The 24312-nt window shown below is 37.6% G+C and overlaps 1 protein-coding gene and 2 long non-coding RNA genes across 3 annotated transcripts in view; 1 reads left to right on the top strand and 2 right to left on the bottom strand.

Annotated features, from left to right (window-relative positions):
• Window positions 1-24312, top strand: part of LOC125001222 (NACHT, LRR and PYD domains-containing protein 3-like) — a 174398-nt gene that overhangs the window by 39207 nt on the left and 110879 nt on the right. The window lies entirely within an intron of this gene.
• Window positions 401-19851, bottom strand: LOC125001079. Its single transcript, XR_007111490.1, has 3 exons — window positions 19687-19851; window positions 565-567; window positions 401-412 (listed from the first exon to the last, which is right to left on the bottom strand). It is a non-coding gene; the product is annotated as an uncharacterized LOC125001079 (long non-coding RNA).
• Window positions 16642-18921, bottom strand: LOC125001041. Its single transcript, XR_007111441.1, has 4 exons — window positions 18818-18921; window positions 17810-18013; window positions 17435-17670; window positions 16642-16847 (listed from the first exon to the last, which is right to left on the bottom strand). It is a non-coding gene; the product is annotated as an uncharacterized LOC125001041 (long non-coding RNA).

The raw sequence follows: 24312 nt of genomic DNA, 5'->3' as shown, positions 1-24312 counted from the left end.
GTGAAAGGGGTGAATCTTATTGAGGATAGGTGTTAGTCTGTCCTGTTGGGACTGATGGGCAGATTATATCTCAGTCCAGCCTTCCTTTACTCCTCTTTTCAAATCATCCACCTTCAACTGAATTTATGTGCTGCCACATCAACACAAAAATGTTCACATCTCGTCCCAACTTGTATTTTCAGCTCTGACTCAGATTTCAGCTTGCTGACTAATGGATATTAAGAGGTTAAACATTATAAACTACTGGACTTGACCTTCAGACAGATTTTCACAGAGAAAAGATCTGTGTCACATTGGCTGAGAAGTGAAAATAACTTTAGAAATTAAATCTGAGGATGGTCCAGATTAATGAAGATTTATCATTTAATTTAAATCTGATCATCGTTGCTGTTTATTCCAGTGAATCATTTATCTAATAATAATGTAGACTGATCTTCAATACAGCCCATCAGTGACACAACTATTATTGAAATAAGAAGTGAACATCTTCTACAAACATTACAAAGCAGGGAAATAAACATTAAAATTACTGAAGACAAAGTATAGCTTTTAAACAAATCAAACTTACTGTTTTAGTTAACCAGTCCAGAGAGATGAAGGAAGACTCCACTACAACCTGAACACTGAAAAGAGTGAGTCAGCTTCTTCTGATCAAAGGGTCAGTTCACCTGTGTTTGAGGCAGGACTGGAAGGAGGGATGTAGTTTTTCACAATAAGATAAAACACTTTATCAGACTTGTTTGTTCTTGATTCGTTTAATTATTGTCCAGTCAGTGAATAATAAAAATTTTCTCTAATTAATTCTTGTGTAGGATCTTCAGTGTCTGTGTTTTCATGATTAAGACGATTAAATAATAATTAATAAAAGACATTAATACTGATATTATACTAATTTGTCACAGGGAATATTTTTACTCTTGATACTATAACTACATTTTCATGTTATCACAGATTGTCAGGGGCAGGAACTGGAGTATTTTAATACTGTCTGGGGCTTTTACTGAAGTAAATGTTGTGAATAAATCATAAGTGTAAATAAGCTGTCTGCTGTGGAGGATTCTAGTTGTTCCTCCTCATTATAAACAGACATAATGTTGACTGACGGCTTCTGGAAACACTCGTCTGATAGTTTCTATTTGTAGTAAACATGTCTTGCAGTGTTTTGTCTAAAAAACTTGTTTATGATATTTTCATTCAATAATATTCACGCGTCTGACTCCAGGTTGGTGATGGGATTATTGTGTGGTGAAAAACAGTGGGAAACTATTAAGAGAGTCGTCAACATGACAGTCAGTGACAGGTAGATACAGTGGTTTAGAATTTAGATGTCAAAATATTTGGATTAGTTGAATCCGAAAACTGTCACGGATCACATGGGCCTCTAGTGGTCACTAGTCTGGAACTACAACTGTCAACATCCAATAATACTACAAATACCAAAGATTTTACAGTTTAAGTTCTTATTTGTCGCACCAATAAACAATACATATGGTCTTCAGACGCCTTCATAAAAACCAGCCTGAAACCTCCAGATCAGCCTGAGGGAAAAACTCCCTTTAACTAGGAAGAAAACTTGAGCAGAGAACCAGCTCATATGGAGGAAACCATCTGCTGAAGGAACAGAGGGTAGAAACAGAGAAGATAGAGAGAAAGAAGAGAAGGAGAAACAAGATAAACAAAACTTCTGTCTAAACACAAACATCAAGCTGAAGGAAACATTGTTAGGATCTAGGTAATTCTAACTCTAGTGATGATCTATGAGACAGTTTGTGAGTATAAACAGGTAGTATGGGAAGGTTGGTGATTTGTTCATCTAGGTAGGGAGTGGACACTGGAGGAGGAAATGAAGACATGGGACAGATGTAGTTTATGGAGATTCCACAGGCTGTTTTCAACAGCACTCCAGACCATGAAGAACGGGCTGGTTGATGAGGCCTCAGCAGCAAGATGTAGCTTAGAGCTCCACAGGTCAGATTTAATTTTTTATCAGCACTCCAGACAGAGACCCTCACAAGAAGATGGAGGGAGATAGAAAGATTATAAGAGTTAGATAATAAAATGATTTAAGATATTTCAGGACACGGAGCCAGAGAAGACAGAGAGAGGACAATTATTATCTGTCTCAGTGACATCGTACCCCTGCAGCCGGCCTATAGCAGCTTAAACTAAGGGATGGTTAAGTCCAGCTTCTAATTTAATCTTTGTCAAAAAGGATTGTCTTTAGTCTCTGACCTTAAACATTTGAGACTGTGTCTGCCTCTGAACCCAAACTGGGAGTCTGGTTCACAGGAGAGGAGCGCTGATAACTGAAGTCATTACCTACCATTCTTACTTTTAGTACCTTAGGAACCACAAGCGACCTGCCACTTAGAGATGTTGTGATCTGTTGGGACAGTTTGGTTCTATGAGGTCTTTCATATAAGATTGGAGCTCGGCCTTTCGGGCTTGTATGTAAGGGAGGAGGATTTTAAATTTAACTCTAGATTTTATAAGGAGCCAGATGAAAGAGATGCTAATGCTGGAGTATATGATCTCTCTTGCTAATTCTGTCAGTTCTCCTTGCTGCAGCGTTTGAATCATTTGGAGGTTTTTTATGAGTATTGAGAGCCAGGACAAGTAACGGAGTTTCAATAATCCAGCTGGAAGAACAAATGCATGAACTAGTTTTCCCGTATCACTTCTGAGAGAGGATGTTCCTATTTGTGATGATATTACGAAAGGTGAAAGAAAGCAGTCCTGAGTCACCGGATGTATGTGAGAATCTAAAGGACATATCCCTGGTCAAATTATAACACCAAGGTTTTTCACAAGTAGTACTGGAGGCCTAGGTAACGCCATCCAACGAACCAGGTGATTAGATATTGAATCTATGACATGTTGAGGGCCAAAATACACAATAACTTCTGTTTTGTCTGAGTTTAAAAAGTAGAAAATTACTGGTCATCCGAGCCTTTATGTCTTTTAGGCGCTTGGATTTAACAGATGATTAGTTTTCTTATTTCTTTCTTATCTGGTTTCAGGGAGTTATGCGTAGATGCAGTTAAAAAGAAGAAATAGTGAGAAGAATTTTAGTATTATTTATTATATTTATAAATATTATTATAATTCAGGACAGATATTAGTCTTGGTTTTGTTGTACATTTTTATTCATATTGTTTATATGCTTTTTTTTGTTTTTACAGTGATAGCTTGTAGTTCCCTGCCTGTGACACAGGAGGGCCATGTAAACATACATCAGACAGTTGTCGTTATGACAGTGACACTGGGAGGGCAGTGATCGTGATGGTTTCTCTATATGTTATGATATGCATCATGTAGTTCTTCATTTTCACCAACCAGATGGGAGACGACTTTTCCATCACAGGTCATTTTAACGTCGAAGAAGCAGAAACCGGGAAGTTAATTATGAAAACAGGTGTTGGTTATTTAACCTGATGAAATGTTAGATTAGCAACGTAACTTCGGTATCAAGTTTAACGTGGTTTGTCCTATGATGAAATAAATCACGCGACTACTTGAAGAGGAATAATAGAGATGTAGATATCGAGAGTTATGTCCTGGGACGAGTGTTATTTCGTGTTATAGTTTGAATTCATCGTTCGTGTTAGCTGTTTGATTTTTTAAAGCTATATAGAGGGGAGCTAGCGTGGTTGTGGTATTAAAATTATTTATGTCGCTTTACACCTTAAGCGTTTTGCCGGGCAAGGGATCACTGTCTGGATTCAATTCATGTGCACAACTAGATGATTGAAAAAAATAATCTTTTTGTTGTATTGTTTGTGTATCGGATCCTGACCAGCAGTTCTTGCAGCTAATAAGACACTCAGTTCTATCATAGATACCTAAGTGGAATCGATTTGTTTTTTTAATTCAGGACGGGTTACATCTGAGTATGTAGCGTTTTGATTTTTCTACTGTTGTAATGTGGTGAAGTGTAGATAAGGAAGTGATTGTGTGTTACTGCAGGTGGAGAAATGCAGATGGAACACCACAAACAGAGCAACTAGGCGACACCACGACATGAACCTGGCAGAGTAAATGTTTGATCTCTCGTCTGTGACGGTTAAAACTAGCTTAAATCTCAGATATTAAAAATAAATAAATTCAAGATTTAATAAATAAAAGTCAGAAAAAGCTGCATGGATGTGTTCTGTGGCTTGTAAGAAGGGTGGTAGGATGTTCAGGTATTTGATAAATGTTGAGATTCAAGAATCTGTCCAGTGAAGAAAGATTTAATTCATAGATGAAAACTCTAAAAATATTCTGATCATGTGAATCTACATCATAAGTTAAACTAAAGATTCCAGATGTGCTCAAAGGAGCTGTGGCTGTTTAGAAGGTTCAGACATTTGGAGGTGGAGGGTTAGTGGCGATGTAAAACCTCTGTGGAGGACTGTGTCTTCAGTCTTCAGCTGCTTCATGGTCCAAACACTCAAGCTTCTCCTAGAGTCAGAGGAGAGTCTGAGGTTGAGGGGGGCTGTCTTCAGGTTGAGGAGTCACTGATCTGAACGGCTCAGTGTGTCGGGAGTTGAATCAAGAGCTGATGAACGGCTCCTCAAGTGGGGCGGAGTATGTGGAGGTGGAAGCAACTTTTTTACTTTTTCATACAAATCTGAATATTTCCCATAAAAAATTAGGATGACAAATATACCAATATAATTGGTGGGAAAAGTGTGAGCAAGGTGGCTCAGGGGATCAAGAAGAAGGGGTTGGAGGGTTCAGAGGTTGGTGAGGTCATGTCCCACAGGAGACTGTTTTTTTTTCAGTTACAAGCATCAAGCTTATTTATAAAAAAACACTGGTCTCGAACCTGCACCTCCAAGATTTGGAGGCTGCTTTTTAACGCACCGAGCTACTTCTCAACTCAAAAATTAAAAATTTTAACTTATATTTACTTTGCAGTGGCCGAAAGCTGAATAAAAAAAAAGGCGGGACATACCCAGCTCCAGGCAGAAGCCAGCGGGCTCTGGGTTTTTAGTGTAGAGGGTAAAAGTAAGGGTTTGATATCAGGTAGTAGAGGTTTTCAAGTCCAGTCTTTCACAGTTTCATGAGATTTTTCACGTCCGAACTTCAACTCCTGACTCACTGACTGGGACGAGTAGAGAATGATCGAGTCTTTTCTCTGAAACCTCTCAGGTGGGTGGAGGGCCGTCCTTCCTCTGGTTTGGTAAGGAGGACTTCACATTCATTCAACTGTCTGACCTGGAGCTGAACACACAACCTCCAAAACTTCACCACCACACGCTGAGAGGACACGGTGGACGACACACAAACGTCCTTTTAAAAGCCTCACACTGAGTTTCACCACAAATATCCCCCAGTTTAACTAAAGGGACAAAATATTATGGAACAAAAAATAATCACTCTTTAGTTTGTATTAAAAGATTTTATTTTCCATAAAAAACAAAAATCACATTTTAATTCAGTTTCCTGTGAGGAGTCACTGTGGAAGATACATTTTTTAATTTAATATAATTTTTGACAATTATATTCATAATCATTTTAAATTTATTTTTCTTCAGATACACTGACAACCTGAGATCTGCAATGACTTAAAGTATATTCATGTTCTAACATAAATAACTGAGTCCTAGTTCTCTGCTGTTTTGAGGTGACTGTGCAGACCTGAAGTCAGAAGGTTTCTCTGTGAAGATCATGATGTAGACCATGCTATGAGGAAAGGTTCAGGATGAGAAGGAGACCAAGTCAGACCGCGACTCAACTTCCAGTTTTCACTGGAAACTCATCTGAAAAATAAAAAGGAGGGACGGGTACACGTCCTGGATTACTCACGTGAGAAAACAATGACTGAATCAGTACTAAATGACGTGTACACACACAAACAATCTAGTGGTGGAGGTTCATGTGGAGTCAACCTCAGACAGTCTTCATTTAGTTCCTGTGGTGAAATATGTTAACGTACGTGATGGAAAGTTCAAGTTTCTGTTGGACGACTACTTATTTGTTTTCGTAATTTATTTATTTTTTCCTGCAGCAAAATTTAAACAAAGACTCCATTGATCTTAAAAATCGCCCATGTTTCTATTTTTAATTGAGATTATCAAGTAACAGACTGAACTGAAGGAGGGTTCTATTTCTACAGGAACACCTTAAACAGTTTTGAAACTTTAAATGTTAGTTGAATTGTTGATAAAACACAGAAAAACGTCTTAATTCAACATTTATTTTTGTCAGTTAATTATTTTTCTAAAATGCAGCTGGATTTGACCTAAGAGTTTCAAATGTCCCGATTTGTCGCTGAACGCAGCGGTCTGACCCAGGAAGTGATGACAGCAAAGCAGTAGCACACGTTGCCTCTCGTCCGCGTGTTTTCTTCAACGTTTCTCCCTGTGAGTTGATAAAAAACCTTTCGTGAACTCTAGTGTGTGAACACTGTGAAGACTGAGTGGGATGCAGCAGGGCAGTCTGCAGAGTCTGTTTTGAATCTTTATCCAGTGAATCTTGATGAGTCAGAGGCAGGAGGAGCTCAATGCTCTGAAAACTCACTCCCTGCGCAGGTGAACGCAGGCCTGTTGATCAACACAAAACCTATGACACCAGACTAAGGAGAAGGAACAAGAGAAGAAGATAGAAAAGGTTTTACCTTCAGCTAGCTGCAGCTGGAGGAGGAGGGAGGAGTGATGAAGCTCAAATAATAAATCAGGTTCATCCTGATCCGGAACGAATTTAATGAACCCTGAGGACAGAAGTGTTTTTAAAATATCACCTATCACTGCCCTCCAGTGGTTCAAGTGTCAGAAACTACAAACTGTCCACATTCTCTAAACACTGATCCCAAAGAGACTTTATGGCTCATTTAGGAGAAGAGATAACCCAGTTAGAGAAGGATGATGAGCTGTGGTGCAGAGGGCGGGTGGAGTCTAGAAATCTAAGGACAATCTTCCTTTGGTGAAACTTTTGTTGAATAGCCAGTGAGGTGAGTCGTCTAGTAAATCCCTCATTGTTCTTACGTCTCCTAGGTTCATCTCTAGGCTACTGACTTCTTTCTGTTGTTGTGTCTGAGGGAGGAATCGTGAACATTTGAACACTACAACAAACAGCTGCACTTCCCAGGTGAAGAGTAGCTTTTTCCAGTTGAGATCAGCTGTGGTTCTGTCTCTCAGTCTGAAACAGTGATCAAACCAGAGTTCTGCTTTATACATATTATTCTCTAAGTGACAGAGGAAACTAAAAATGCTTTTAAAAGTTTCATGGCATCTCATCGTTATGGGGTTGTGGCTCTATGATGTTAAGTCTTTTCACTCAGAGGTTCTGAAGGTTTGGGTTCAAGCCTGGAAAGGTTCAATCCATTTTAAATCTTTATACCAAGATGAAAGTACTGAAAAAGATGTAAAAGTAGATGTGTTGTTGTCTCTGGTTTCAGTGGCTCATGTGGTTAGAGTCTTCTCTAATGTGGCTGGGAGGTTGTGGTTTGATCCTTAGGACAGTTTAGCTTTTTTATTTTAATGTCCAATACATCCAGAGAAAAGAGTAAAAATATATCCTGAATAATCTGAAAATTGCAGCTTTTTCTCTGAGTGGCTAAGGTTGTTAGGTTCAGGTTCATTAGTTCTGGAGGACATGTGTTCAATCACCCAATGAGAAATTGTAGTGATTTAATACAACAACAGGAAACAACAGAAAAGCTCCAGGAAGAGTGGAGAACATGTCGTGGTCAGATAGCTCAGGCTGGGTAGAGGGATTCTTGGAGGTTCTGAAGATGCTAGGTTCAAATTCTTATCGTATATTGTCTATGAATTTTAGTGTCCTACACTCAAAAGTGAGTCTGAAAAGCTCCAGAGAACAGACAGGAAACATGTGGACAAATAGATCAGAATGTTAGATGAGTCTATGTTGAGTGTGAAGTCTTGGGTTCAAATCTTTATGACAGTTGTGAATTTTGAAGATCACACCAAAGAAACTGATGGAAAACTGTTTATGTAAAAACTAGAATCCTTGCAGTTATTAGCTCGAGAGTTTAAATGATGGTTGGATACTTTTTTAAGTCATGGGTTCAAATCTTATGGTCAGTCGGTGTCTTTAAAAGTCCGGAATTCCAAAGTGACGATGACAAAAGCGATTAGAGAGAAGGTCCAAAGCGTGAAGGGTTCTAGGTGGCGTGTGGTGGTTAATACGCGGATGGAAGAGTCGAGGAGATTGGTTCGAATCCCGCCCCGTTGTCGGGGGCCTGGATCTCAGAGTGGGTCCCGGTGGTAGCTGAGCGCGGGGGGGGCCGTTGTCCTCCCCGTGGTTTCTGAGGAGGTAGAAGGACGGGGTTATGTCTTCTAGAACTAAGTGCAGCTGTGAGTTTTACAGTGAGGGGGGAGGATGCAGCAGAGAGGAGTAGCTTAGTGGGTTAATGGGATGGGTCAAAGGTGAGATGGGAGGAGCCTGGTGCAGTGGGGGAGGAGTCAGTTCTCTGAGGGGGAGTGACTAGTGGGTTAATGGTGTGGATGTCAAGTGTGTGGTTGGGAGAGTCAGGGACAGGTGTGGAGGTGTTGGGTTTGTAGGGGGGAGGGATTCGTGGGGGAGTATTGCAGTGGGCGAGGGCCATTTCATTATCCTTTTTTTTGGTGCCCCGGTACCCGCACGTGGAAAAGTGTGGGGTTCCAGTACAAACTTATCTGTCCCTCAAACAGGGGGACAGATATAAATATATGTATAAAAAAAAATATACGTTACTTGCAGCCGCGAAGATCATCCTCTTAAAGTGAAGTCCTGGAAACCATTCATGGCACGTTCCTCCTGGAGTAGATTAGAACAAAAAATGTTAGTCTACAATTATGAAACAGTCAAACAATACTACGTTACATATTATAACAGACAATAACTTTACATCATTTTAAACACATTCTTTAAAACGATTCATTTAATTTAATTACAATGCACCTTTTGCAACAGGCTGCTGTTGGTTCAGGTGGATAGTAATTAGAAACCATCATTGGCAGAGTCTCCTCCTGATGTTTGGTAGTGATAGAAGTAGGAGGTTAGAAACGAAACCAACAACTTTACTAATGTGCAAAAAAGATCCTACTTGTTATGATCTTCCTATCTATTGCTGCTGTCGATAAACGATGGAAAGACTTTTGATGAATGAAATGGAAGCCAGTTTGGTTTGTCATGATGACTAATTTTAAACTGTTTAATAATTAGTATTGTAATAAACTTCAAATGTTGAGTCTTCCTGCGTCGTTGCTGTTCTTTAGTCGTCATAGTCTTAGTAACCATCATGGCCGTGTCTCCTCTGATGTTCTGGTGTGATAGAAGTTGGAGTTAGAACTAAAATCCCCACTAACTTATATGAAACAGGATGCAAAGTAAATTAGTTTATATTTAACAAGCCTGTTAATTTCTTGCTCTTAATAAATAGTTATAGTAAAAAAAAAAAATGTCTCTCAATAGTAGGCATCCTACTGTAGGTTAAAAAAAAAAAAGTAATAACGAAGGACGAATTTGATTAAAATGTTAAAAAGCGTTAAATTGAACAATTTAAAAGCCGTTTTAAATGTTATTGTAATTTACTTACATTATAGGGTTTATTGCTTCGTGAAGGTCTGTTCTCTGGGTTGAGTCTTGGAAAACCATCATGGCCCGTGTGGACCGGGTGTAGTGATATAGAAGCAGATGTTAGAACTGAAACCGTTTGTCCCAAGAAAAAGTCATCGTTTCTATCGTATGTCCAGCAAGAAATGTCAAAGTTTAGTATGTGGTAAGGTAATGTATGAAAAAAAGTAGTAACTTTATAGTATGAATTAAAAAAGTCATATTATAGTATGCAATAGAAAAAGATATAATGTTACTTTCGTTATGATATAGTATGTTTGAATGATAACAGTCATGTTTCTGTACTATCATGAAAAGACAGCTTTTGCTACTTGATCTCATGTTTCTGATCTACTTGGTCAAAGTTGACAGCAAAGGGTCGTATGATCCAGCAATTCATCATGTACAGTATCAGAAGGTGTGACAAACTTTCTTCGTTTCCAAGATCTAAAGACAATGAACAGCCTCGAAAACAAAGACTTCTATAGGACACTTGCAGCTGAGAGTTTATTTCCCAAAGAGTGAGGTCAAATGAAACTATAAAATAAGGGTGATTGTGTTTTCAGCGACTCACTCAAAACATCTCTGCTTTACTATCGAGATTTGGGGGACTGCAGGACAGGAATCAACACGGTTATATAAAAAAGCAAAAAGGGAAGTAGAGCTAAAAATCCAAATACAAGAGAGGAGTGGCACCACTATGCTCTGTGAAGACACAACGTAAAACAACAAATTCATTCATTTGGAGGGAGTCTGCTGGAAAAAACCGAGACTCACTATTTTATAACAGCAAAGGAATAAAAATCTAGCAATGGCTTCACAGCAGGACTGCTGGGGAGATTATGTTGGGAGCGTGGTGAGGCAGACCATGAACGCATCTTCTGGAAGTGTATAAAAATGAGGATATACGAAGGCAATATGTTAACTCAGTCGTAAAAAATGTCTTGGATGTGAAATTCCAAACTCAGTGATGATTTTGGGAATATTGAGAAGGTTGTAGTGAAAGAAGATTCTGTACTTGACTAAAGTGTACTAGCAGAGAGTAAGACACAAGAAATGGCTCAATGTGAACGCTCCAATTACAGGTGCAGTGGTTATGGAAAAGATCAACTCAAAGAGGAAGACAAACGAAATGCATAAATGCTAATGCTAAACTGGAACAGTGACTGAATAGTGCTCTCCAGACAGTCTGTTAGTGTTATGTATTGGTTACTTTAAACTTGTATCTTATTTGATGTATTGTTTTTGCGACCTATTACAATTGTGAATACTCAATAAAAAATTTAAGTTATAAAAAAAAATGTCTGTGATAAAAAAAAAAAAGTCATAGTATGTATGTCCATTAAAAGTCATAGGTATAGTAACTTAAAGGTTACATTTTTCACTTTATTTTAAAACTTCATCCCAACTTTAGGTCTTTCATCAAGTAGCAGTGTCTGTCTTGGTGTCTCTTGTGTTGTGGGTGACCTGTGTTGTTGCTTGAATTTACTTGTTGGGTGGGGGGACATGGAATTTTAACTTTCTTCAACTAACTTAGACTTTTCTGAAATGATATCACTGGTAAATGCCTGAGTTGAAGGATTTCAGGTGAAACTCAGAGAAATAAAACATTCAAATTCAGTCGCATTCATTCAAAGATTGAAAATTACCCAAATGTTTGTTCCTGTGCTCAATCCACACTGCCCAGGTAGGAGGCCAGATGACAAACAGAAGTGGACGATTTCCAAACTGGGATTTTTAGGAGGGGGAAGTGGACTGTACACTCGTTGGTGTGTTGTATAAGGGGTGTTTGGCTTTGATGTACACCATGCAGACACCGTTTCAACATCTGTAGTTAAAGTTAGAATACTGTACGGAGGGACTAAAACATGTGAAGGGTCCAGACGTGTGAATATCATAGATGAGAAAAATCAGAAAGGGACTGTTGATGGATGGGCAGGTTTATCATATTCCCTTTGTATCTTTCTTTTGTTATTAGTAGTATTTGTGTGTACGTTTCTACTCTGTTTACATGGTTGTTTTTTCTCATCTTACCTCCTGTTTTTTTTAGATACAGAACTTTTAAATTGCACTAATGATATATGAAGAATTGTTACAATGACCATGAAGTGATTCAGATTTATTTCCTGAAAACATGAACACAACAAGCTTACATGATGATTCTGATTGGCTTGAGTGTTGTCTACTCTCACAGCTTCACAGGGAAATCAGCTGCTGGTTGTACAGCAAACATGGATCTTTGTGTTGAGACAAACTGTGTTTACTACACTATAACAAAAAGAAGTATGAAAACTTGACTCCAACCTCACAATCCTTCTTGCAGGAGTTCATCTATAAGTGGGTACATTTATTTTCATTCACTTTAGAACACCAGGTGTTTAGACTTTTTACTTTTGATTTGTAACCGGATAGTACTTATACGTATGTAATTTGTATTACTTAACGCTTAAGGTGTTATGTCCAGTTTCTCGTCACTAGATGAGGGCCTGCAAACACTCGTTGTATGTATGTGAGTTCCATAGACATGATAAGAGTTTGAGCAAAGGCTAGGCTACGATTAGTGGTGCTTATTACAGCGGATTTTTCTATGTTCTGTTCGATTTTAGTGAACTTTGTTTCACATAAATGACACCTCGATTAAACGCTGTTCACTCAAGTTTCAAATGCGAATCGCATTCTCTCTTAGTTTAGCATTTTTTAAGTTAATATTTTTCTTGTTTTATGTAAGTCGTTACAGTATACTGAAAGCTGTAGCATTTGTGCTAGTTACATGTTCCCGATTGGTAAATTTATTCCGCTGTCCATCAGCTACACGATATCGAAGGCAACGCTAAAATAATCAAGTGTAACTATAAATTAGTTATTTGGTGATTTTGCGTGAATTATTTGGGATCTGTGTGTTGAAAAACTGGGCCCTTTTTTTAAATGAGGAAAAACACTGGGCACAGTATCAACTGGGGACGTTGGTTAGCTCTACTACTAGATTGGCTTTAGTTTACACTTTACGGCAACAAGAGGGCCCCTGATTTAACATACGGCTCTGTGTTTGGGCATTAAACTGGTTATAGATTTGTTTTTGTGGACTATATCTAACTAGATCTTGTAACGAATATTATTTAGTGCTGTGGCTCTGTTCCTATAATGTTTTGGTATAGAATTTTTAAAATATTCTTTTCATTTCTATACAGTTATGGAACCCAATACTCTCGGGGTTGTAACAGTGTAAACGACTTTCAGAAGACGTAGGTTGTAGTTACAACTGTGGCCTCCGGAGGGCAGATGGAACAAACAAACCTCATCAAATCAACCACAATTATCAGATAATAATTTTATTTATTTATCCCTTATTCAATTTAATATTATTTCAGCACTTTCATCTGAAATTATCTTCAATTATCTAATTTATTAAATTATTAAAAATATTCCAACTAAAAGAAAGATTGATTATCACTACAAGGTGAATTTATTTATTTTTCCTAATTATATGCTGTTGCTAGAGAAATTTGACATGGAAAATACATTGCTCATTAAATATGCCACATTGGGTGAATTAAATATCTTTTCTTGTTTTCATTGTCATTAGTCATAATTGTTGGATTTATGAACATAGAAAGGGTGCAGAGTTTTGTCAAAAAAAGAGCAACTATTCAACGACACCACTGTGTCTCTCAGGATCCAACCATGGATAAAATCTCCCATTTAAAAATAAAGTAAAACTTAAAATATATATTTTTTATCACTGATATAAACCGACGCATTGGTCACAATCCAATCAGAATTATAAATATGGGTTCGTTTACAACACACAGAGACCAAACATGAGAGATATATGTGTACTTTTTTTTTATAAAATGAAAAAAAAGAGGGTAAAATATAGTTTTAGGCATTCGTACATTATCTTATTGTTTATTTATTTTTTTCTTAGATTTTACTTTTATCATTTTAACATTCTCAACCCTACAGTCAGGATGCTCAAGGCATTTTAGACGCAGTGTTCAATCAACACAATCTGAAGCAAATGCACATTTAAAAACTCACATAAAAAGATAGAAATTACACACACAATCATTACATCTGTAAATCAAGTGAACACCAATTTCAAAGCATAATAATGTGATACTAAAAATTAAATTTAAAAAATAAATTATTTCCATCGTTTTTCTGCACTGGAGTTCATAGTTAAAATATTATTAATTTTCAAGTATATGCATGGAATATTTTTCTATTTTAAAAGCATTTATATTTAAATGTAATATAAAAAATAATAACAGTCCTGCTTGCAAAAGTGTCATTTATAAGGGGTACTTTATTTTCATAGGAGGCCCTCATGACAGCACACAGGTGTTTCGCCTTTTACTTTTGAATTGTAACCGGAAGTACTGTCCGTATGTAATTTTTATTAACTTAACGCTTCACGTGTAATGACAGTTTCTGTCCACTAGAGGGCAGCAACACTCGTTGTCTGTATGTGAGTCCATAGACATGATAGAGTGAGAGCCACAGGCTAGGCTAGGTTAGCTGGTGCTAATTACAGCGGATTTTCTATGTCTGTTCTATTTAACTAATTCATTTCATATAAATGACCCGTCGGATTGACGCTGCTCCACAACTTTCAAAGGCGAATCGCATTTTCTCATAGTTTTGCATTTATTTATTTTATGATAAGTCGTACAGTAAACTGAAACTGTCGCATTTGTGCGAGTTACATGTTCCCGATTGGTAAATTTATTCCGCTACCATCAAGCTACACGATATCGACAGCAACCCACGACTAAAATAATCAGTGAAATAAAAGAGATATTTAATGATGTGCGTGAATTATTTGGATCTGTGTGTTGAAAACTGGCCCCTTATTTTAAAGAAAACACTGCCAGTATCAATGGGGACGATGGTTAGCTCTACTACTAGCTTGGCTGTAGTTACACTTTACGGCCACAAGAGGGCCTGACTTTAACATACGGCTCTGTGTTTGGACATTAACTGGTTATAGATTTGTTTTTCGTGGACTATATCTAACTAGATCTGTAACGAATAATTAATTAGAGCTGAGGTCTGATCCTAAAATGTTCTGGTATAATTTTTAAAATATTCTTTTCATTTCTATACAGTTATTGACCCCAATACTTCGGGTGTAACGACTTCAGAGACGTAGGTGTAGTTACAAACTGTGGCCACCGGAGGGCAGTGAACAAACAACCTCATCAATCAACCAAAATTATCATATATAAATTTTATTTATTTATCCTTCTCAATTTAATAATTATTCAGCCTTTTCATCTGAAATTATCTTCAAGGACAAAAAAAGGTAATTGAAAATATACATGTTAAAAAATTAGGCCCAATCAGAATTATAGACATGACTTCTTTTACAATACGCTGAAGCCAAACATGAGATATAAGTATTTTTGTTTTTCTAAAATAAAAAAGGTAAAATATAATTTTATACATTTGTACATTTTGTCATATATATTTGTTTAGATTTTAATTTAATTATTTTAACGTTCTCAACCCCTACAATCAGGACACTCGAAGCATTTTGTGCACTGTTGAATAAACACAATCTGCAATAAATGCACATTTAGAAACTCACACAAAAAGATACAAATTACACACACACAGCTGTTATATCTGTACATCAAGTGAACACCAATTTCATGGCACAGTAATGTGATAATAAAAAATTATTTTAATTATAATTTATTTCACTGCAGTTCATAGTTAAAATATTATTTATTATAAAGTACAAATATGTATGGAATATTTTTCGATTTAAAAAATTAAATTATATTAAATATGTTTCAAAATGTGATGTAAAAATAATAACAATAACAATTTATAAGAGGTAATTATGATCATAGGAGGTGTTTATGTCACTTTTACTTTTGAAATTGTAACCGGAAGTAATACACATGTAGTGACTGTTTCTGTCCACTAGAGGGCAGCAACACTCGTTGGTCTGTATGTGAGTCCACACGAACATAATCAGAGGAAGTGAGAACCACAGGCCAGGCTAGGTTAGCTGGTGCTAATTATAGCGGATATTCTGTGTCTGCTCTATTTAACTACTTTGTTTCACATAAATAACCCATCGGATTAACACTGCTTCACATTTTTGAAGCACGAATTGCATCCGTCTCATAGTTTAGCATTTATAAGATAAACTAAAGCTGTAGCACTTTCGCAAGTTATATTTTGCCGTTTAGCAATTTTAATATGCTACCATCGACATCAATGCAAGACCAAAACAATCAGTGAAATAAAATAAAGAGAATTATTTTGAAATGTGTGTTGAAGAACTCGCAGCTTATTTTAAATAAATAAATAAAATACTGGCAAGCGCCAATAGGGAAGCTGGTTAGCTCTACTGCTAGCTCGGCTAACCGTTTCTCCGCTTTAATATAATAAAATTATATTTGATATAACATACATGATAAATGATATTATTAATATTATATTTCACAACACATGTATTTCATTTTTTGCTACATAATAAAATAATACATAATGTGTTTTCTTTTTTGTATATTTTTGACCGGAAGTGGAAGCTATATTAAATGTTTCTAACTTTACAGTAATTGCACTGTAGTTATACTTTCTGGCCACAAGGGGGCGTAAACATACTGTATTTGGGCAGAGCCGTATATTAGAGAGAGAGATTAGTTTTACTTGTATCGCTCCATTGTTTCCATAATTAACAAGAAAGAAAAGGAAAGATTGTTGATGCTGGCAACTTTTACACAGAATATTTGCTTTTGTTTTTAATGTGTCTGAATAATTCAAGAGGAACTGGACTTCACGTGTTGGTACTGTTAGAATAGTTTGGTTGCAGTTCTGTTGATGGTCTTAAACAGTGGTGTAGTCTAGTTTATTCTAGTGGGTATACTCTGATTGTTCCCCTCCCAGCCTCGTACACCCCCGTCCTGGAGCAACATCTGTCCTGCAGCCCCCCCTCCCAGAGCAGCAGCTGCTCCAAAATGGCCCCACACAAGAACCACCAGGCTCATTAATGCATAAAGTCTGGATCCACACATAACTGAGGTCATGAAAGACTGGTTATGTCTTATCTGAATGTAAATGTATTGGAAGCAACACAAGATGTATAACAGACATGAACAGCTGGACTTTAATTAACCACTGAACAGACAGTGACAAGACAAATAAGTTTCAAATAAAGAAAAAGGACCTAGAGCTGTTTGTGGTTTGTGTCTGAGGACTGGATTTTAAAGGACACCCACTCCTCAGATGTAGACGCCCTTTCCTCTGTGAGGACGCCAGTGGATTTTGTTGCAGTGCAGATACACAACCTGGAGGTAAACAACAACATCAGTAATGAACATTATGATCCATTATTGTCCTTTTTGTATCTATATTAGCATTAAGAGACAACTATTAATGAACTGTTTACAATCTTCAGCCACTGAGAAGAAAAGGCCTGAAAACTAGACAAAAGGAGGAAAAACTCAACTATATCCAACACATCAGTCATTTAATGGTGAACATGGGGCCTTAATTAATAAGACGACAATGAATTCATTCATTTTTATTAACAACTTTCTGAATGAACTACATTAACATTTGAACACAGCGTTAACTTTGTACATTTAAACTGTTTCTAGAAGCTTTAAATGTCGTCTTATGTTTCCCTAACTTTCCGTTTCTCCGCTCTAACCGAGGAGGCCTGTTTTTAAATTCCCTCTCCTGACTCTCACTCCACAAGGCTGGCCAGGTCCAGTTCTCATCTACACAAACACACACACAGAGCAGCAGCAGCAGCAGCTCCTTGATTTCAACCAAACCACCAGTGACTAGTTTTAGGTAGAATTCAATGAGCCAATCACCTGCTGTTCCAATAGTGGTGACTATTATTCTAACATACATGAGTTCCACTTACCAGGTAGGACGACAGCGTCATCAGCTCTCCTTCCCTACCATCTCAAATAGTGTTTACTGGGCTTCCTTTTCTTTCTTCTCATTGTTTTTTTCTCCACATTCCTTCTCCACTGACGAGCGTTGGACCAGTTCAAGTTGTCGACTCGTTGCCGCCGCACAACTTCACTGCTTCCTTAGTAGTTTAACGTCGGGTCCACGTCACGCTTGACGGAAGCCCCCATGGTCCAAAAGTGAACGCTTGGTAACACAGAGAAGGTCCATTTATGAACGGGAAAGTGAAGTTATGTCACTAAACCAGGCTGATACGCATCGTTGTGTGTTTTTCAGCCGTTAGACGACAATTCAGGAGCTTTTCTAGTGGATATACGGCGTATACCTGCGTATCACATAGACTACACCACTGGTCTGACATGGAGAAACATGTGGATGAAGCTCTCCTCTTGACTCCACCTCCCAGTAACATGGTCCAGTCAGAGTCTCTCTACACACAAGCTGCTGCTGATTCAACCTCTGGATCATCAGGACTCAGCTCATCCTCTCTCAGCTCACATACCGTCCTGTTTAGAACAATGGCCAACATCTGGAGAGAGAAGAAGAAAGAACAGAGGAGATGATTTAGTGCTTCATCTCTCACTCTAAACGTATTCAGCTGAAGGAGATTAACAACCAATCAAGGCCTAAATCAACAGTCCCAACGTTTAAAATGTGAATATCTGCAACTTTTCTTTCTCAACTGAATTTCCTCCAGTTTGAAATTGTTGGTGGAACAAAAGAAGTGATCTGGACATGTTGCCTTAAGAAAAGTAGCTTTTCTCCAGTTTCTGCTCATTTTAAAGAGAAACTAATTGATGAATAAGAACAGTCCTTTATATTCACCTCATTTAAAACTGATGCTCAACCTGTAGACCCAACACCTCACAGCTGCAACCAATGGAAATGATTGATTTCTTTCTGAAGCTGAACATTCAGGTTATTAAAGTTACAGCTAAATAAAGCAGTAAACTAACAAATCTTTCCATTTAAGATGCTGTGTCCATTCAAACTACTCCATTTGCTTTAACTTAATCACTTTAATCACAAAAACAACCACTTTTAAAGTAAAAGTTTAAGTTGGATGAGAAATATATAGAAATATGTGTAAATATATCCACATATAACTACACGCTCTTAGAAATGACACTGTGAACGGACCAGGATGAGTGTGGAACCGGATATTATTGACAGAGTATAAAGCAAGGACGCAGAAAAACGTGACACAGCAATAAATGTTTGCAGAAAATGTTCCTGATTAAGTGCGTAATAGCAGCAGCAGTGTTTCTCAAAGGAGCCGCGAACATGTGTCCTCTCACTTTGAGCTACTTTGAATTAATAAACCAAAACTCACCGGCTCGGCTGCGTGCTGTCACAAAATATCCGCTTACTGACCAAAAACACAACTATTGTGAGGAGAGTGTCGCCCTGTTTCGCTCAGTGTCCTCTTTTCTCTTTGGATGAAGCCGCAGTAACAACAGCCGCTGGCCACGCCCCCTGCGTAACGCGTAGAGTGCGTCATTACGTAAGTCTGTGACACACGTACATACGTACTGTTTTCTTATTTTATTTACCTCTAAATCACTAAAAAACACAGTAAATCCTCTATTTCTAACAAACATGTAAATGAACACAAAAATGTATCAACCTCATTTAATTAATACATTTATTCAAGTTATTTTTCTACTAAAGTATTTCAACGTTTTACTAATACACTCACAATTTGTCAAATTTCCCATCATTTACTTCAACCAACACAGCATCAGCATTACTCATTTTATAGCATATGGCTGCTTTTATATTTACAATTAAAAGATGTCATGAAATAAAATTGTGCATCCACAACATCACTGTACTCTGTACAATTTTTATGTTTTATTTTATTGAAAACATACAAATTGCAAAAAACATTTCTCAGAAAAATGGCAGACTTCCTGTACTCTGACATCTATAATTACTCTTGAATATTAGAATGTTCCCACTTTTACTTTATATTTTATGTGGTATTTTCAATGTTTCCTGACACAAAGTAAAAGAAATACACAAAGAAAAAAAACTTAATATGTAGAAGTACTGTTTTAGCTGCTAAATGCTAAATGTTAAAATACACGTATCCTTTATTTAATAACAATAATGATAATATATAATTCAGCCCTGACTCCATGAAGGTCATTAGTGGAGATTTGGCTCCATCGAGAGGTGAAAATTCAAGAGGAACTGGACTTTATTTGTCGGTTCTGTTAGAATAGATTGATTGCAGCTCTGTTGATGATGTTAAATGAGAAACATGTGGATGAAGCTCTCCTCTTGACTCCACCTCCCAGTAACATGGTCCAGTCAGAGTCTTTCTACACACAAGCTGCTGCTGATTTAACCTCTGGATCATCAGGACTCAGCTCATCCTCTCTCAGCTCACATACCGTCCTGTTTACCTTTTCTCCCACCTACAGAGAGAAGAAGAAAGAAGAGAGGAGATGATTTAGTGTTTCCAGAGACTCTTTTCATCAGGTGTCAGTCAGTGATGCAGCACATCCAGTATAAAGAGCAGCAGGGACTTCAGTCCTGTTCAGAGCAGCTGTGGAGCTCAGCCAGCTTCCTTTCAGCTTCATGTTAACGTGTTGGAGCTGAAGCTCACAGACCTGCACAGACTTTTAGCATCAAGTCTGTTTCCTCTGCACATTTCTCTCAAGTCCACAGAGGAAATAAACTGCTGAGAGTCATCAACGCTTCATTACTGCACAAACACTGTAGTGATGGATTTCCAGCTGTTCCATTTCAATAAAGAGTCTGAGTGTGTTGATGAACATCTCATGTGTTTCTGAAGCATCAGCTGACTAAGAAACATTGAAGATATCTGATGAAACTAATGACAGAGATACAGATGTGATGACTGGACCTCAGCAGAGGTTCTGCTCTGTAGAAAGACCACATGGTTACTAAATGTAATGATGGTTCTGTGATTTACAGGCTTCAGTCAGACTGATCTCAGAGCTGTGACAAAGATGAAACTGATCAGTTGTTTAGTTTTGAGGTGAGAGAACAAAGAGTCTGAGATCAGATCTGATGAATGAGGACCACTGTCTCTATTCATCTAGTAAGGCTGTCAGCTGGAATCCACATTTATTTCCTGAAAACATCAACACAACAAGCTTCAGGATGATCTGATTGTCTGACTGTTGTCTCTGTCTTTCTGTCTAGTCTGTCTCCATTCTCCTCTGACAGCATCTCTGAAGAAACAGTAGCAGGTTTCCAGGAAACACTTTAGATTCTGTGTCTAGTACAAAACTACTGAAAGAAGAATGAACTGACTCCAACCCTCCACTCACCTCAGAGTCTCCAGTCTACAGTCTGGACTCTCCACAAGATCAAGAAGTTGCTTCACATCTGAATCCTGCAGGTTGTTTTCACTCAGGTCCAGATGTCTCAGATGGGAGGGGTTGGACTTCAGAGCTGAGACCAGATAATCACAGCTGATCTTGACAACCTGCAGAAACTTAATCTGAATAAAGAATAAAAGATGTTAATAAAATCACTGATAATCAATGACATGTGTTCAGGTTTTAATGTTCAGATCAACATTACGACGTCCTAATCAATGAGCTGTTCTCTAAAATGAGTAGAGTGACTTTGTCCTTGTGTTATTGTGGATCATCATCATGTCAGCCTTCTACACACATCATCCAAACATCAACACAACATTCAGACAACTATTCATGTCAACACACATCAATAACATGGTGCATGGATCTGGATGTGTGTGTTTGGGGTTTTTTTCAGGATACAGATGTGACTGTTTAACATCAATTACAAACATTCATTTACTTAAACCACAAACAGACGTTTTCCACACTTTCTGCAAAACACACAAAGTCTTTCAGACTAAATTTAGAAAAAGAAAGGAGAAAATATAAAGTAAAGCTGAAACCGTAAACTAAGGCTTTGAATTCTATATGAACATAAATTAAGTCTACATTAAGTACCTCCAGTGAACTGACCTCAGAGTCTCCAGTCTACAGTCTGGACTCTCCAGAAAACCACACAGATGTTTCACTCCTGGATCCTGCAGGTTGAAGTTGTTACTCAGGTCCAGATGTTTCAGATGGGAGGGGTTGGACTTCAGAGCTGAGACCAGAGAATCACAGCTGATCTCCGACAAACTGCAGCCAATCAATCTGAATAAAGAATAAAAGATGTTAATAAAATCATTGATAATCAATCAGATGTGTTCAGGTTTTAATGTTTAGATCAACATTACTACGTCCTAATCAATGAGCTGTTCTCTAAAATGAGTAGAGTGACTTTGTCCTTGTGTTATTGTGGATCAGGACCAATTCTGACACGATAAAAAGTAAATAATTCAATAAATAAATATCTAAATATAAATATTTTAAATACCTAAATAAATGACCTGAATGCAATTTATTTATGTATTTATCCATTTATTTATTTATTGATGCACCACTTCACATGCACCACAACATTTTCTTCAGATGAGGGGGCTGTCCACACTGAAAAAAAAGAACTGAATAGTACTGTTTCTTTGTATGCGTGAGAAGATGTGATACACTACAAACATCATGTACCTGGACACGGACTCCAAATACTCCATTACTGTTAATTCTACTGTATGCATGCAAAGTATGAAAGTACTAGTTGTCAACGTCACTAATCATCCTGTATGTCACATATCTGACGTTTCCAGCAAAGATAAGAGCAGGAAAATAGTTTGAGAATCCTGTGAGTTCTGGTCACATTAATTCCTTTTAAACAGGTGAGGTGGAGCCGTGTGGCAGACAGACACGGTCAAGCAATGTAGCACTTCCTCCAAATATCTGAGGGTGGACGCTTGAGCTGGTGTACCATGCTAAATGCAACAAGTTATCAGACAGGGTCCACTGCAAAAGGGAAATAGTCCTGACTGACACTGTTACTTTCTGCCACATCAGCTAAGTGCCTCGGCTCCAGCCTGCCGTTGCTGCGCTATTTCAAATCAAGCTACCTGGCTGCTGTGAAAAGGCATGTGCAGTCTATCCGTGCACTCATGTGTGGACAGCCCCCCTCATCTCAATAACACTTTGTTGTGCACCAAGAAATAAATAGTATTTATGACATATATTTAGGTATTTATTTATTGAATTCATTATTTATGGCAGGTATTTATTGATTTATTTATGTTAACATTCAGACAACTATTCATGTCAACACACATCAAGAAACATGCTGCATGGATCTGGATGTGTGTGTTTGTGTGTTGTCTGGATGTAGTTCTGACTGTTTATCAATTACAAACATTATTTCTAACAACAAACAGATTTTTTTATTCTTACTTTTTTACCTACACATTTTTCTTGCAAAAAAACACGTCTTTGAGGTTTCAGACTAAATTTAGAACAAGAAAAGAGAAAACTTGAATTACAGGGAAATCAAGTTAGAACTGAAAACTAAGACTTTAAGTTCTATATGAACATAAATTAAGTTCAGTTTGTGATTAAACAAATCAGATCCATAATAGTAACAGACATCCAGTGAACTGACCTCAGAGTCTCCAGTCTACAGTCTGGACTCTTCACAAGATCAAGAAGCTGCTTCACATCTGAATCCTCCACAAAGTTGTAACTCAGGTCCAGATGTTTCAGATGGAGAGGGTTGGACTTCAGAGCTGAGATCAGATAATCACAGCTGATCTTTGTCAAAGTGCAGGAACTCAATCTGAATACAGAATAAAAGATGTTAAATAAAATCATTGATAATCAATCAGATGTGTTCAGGTTCATGTTCAGATCAACATTACTACGTCCTAATCAATGAGCTGTTTTCTAAAATGAGTAGAGTGACTTTGTCCTTGTGTTATTGTGGATCATCATCATGTCAGCCTTCTACACACATCATCCAAACATCAACACAACATTCAGACAACTATTCATGTCAACACACATCAATAACATGCTGCTGACCTCAGTCAAGTCTCTCATTTACAGGATCAATATCAAATCACACATGTTGAAAACAAACTGTTCATTAGTTCATTGGTTCCATGACCTTCTTCTTCTTTATGTATTTGGTATCTCAGTAGGTTGGTGTCATTAAAATGTTAAAGGACAAGTTCATATTTTCAAGTCTGTCTTCAAACAACAGTCACATGTCAGATGAACATTACAGAGTTCTTAGAATTCCTTCTGTCCACACTGACTGTGAAGTGGTCTCTCCTAACACAACTACACTGGAAGAAATGACTGATGAGTTTCTCCACAGACAGTATGAACAGAAAGAATGATTCCTGACTCCAATAGCTCTTTAAATGTACATGTGAACACTAGACTGGCCTTGATTTGAGATCAGACCGACCACTGATGACTGAGGAGACACCTGCTGATATTAACAACACGATGCTCCTTCATTTAAACCAACTGTTCCTGGTCCATTTTCTATCTGTCAATCCTGACAAGAGAACTGTTTAATGTGATAAAAACATTCAGTGAACTGACCTCAGAGTCTCCAGTCTACAGTTTGGACTCTTCAGTCCATCACACAGCTGATTCACTCCTGAATCCTTCAGGTTGTAGTTGTCACTCATGTCCAACTCTGTCAGATGGGAGGGGTTGGACTTCAGAGCTGAGGCCACAACCTCACATTGTGTCTTTGAGAGTTCACAGTTAGAAAATCTGTCATGACACATAAATATAAAACATGTTAATATGAATGAAGACACTTAATCATTTACTTCATGCATTTGATAATAAACAGTTGGACTCATCCTGTTTGACATTTTGTTTTTCACATCAGTGATTCAGCTTCTTATCTGACATGACACAATAATTCTCATCAGTTTCTCTTAAACCTACAGACTTT

The sequence above is a fragment of the Mugil cephalus genome, chromosome 23 (assembly GCF_022458985.1).
Source record: "Mugil cephalus isolate CIBA_MC_2020 chromosome 23, CIBA_Mcephalus_1.1, whole genome shotgun sequence".
NCBI lineage: Eukaryota > Metazoa > Chordata > Actinopteri > Mugiliformes > Mugilidae > Mugil > Mugil cephalus.
Note: the sequence above shows the minus strand (reverse complement) of the source record. Positions and strands in the feature narration are given on the sequence as shown.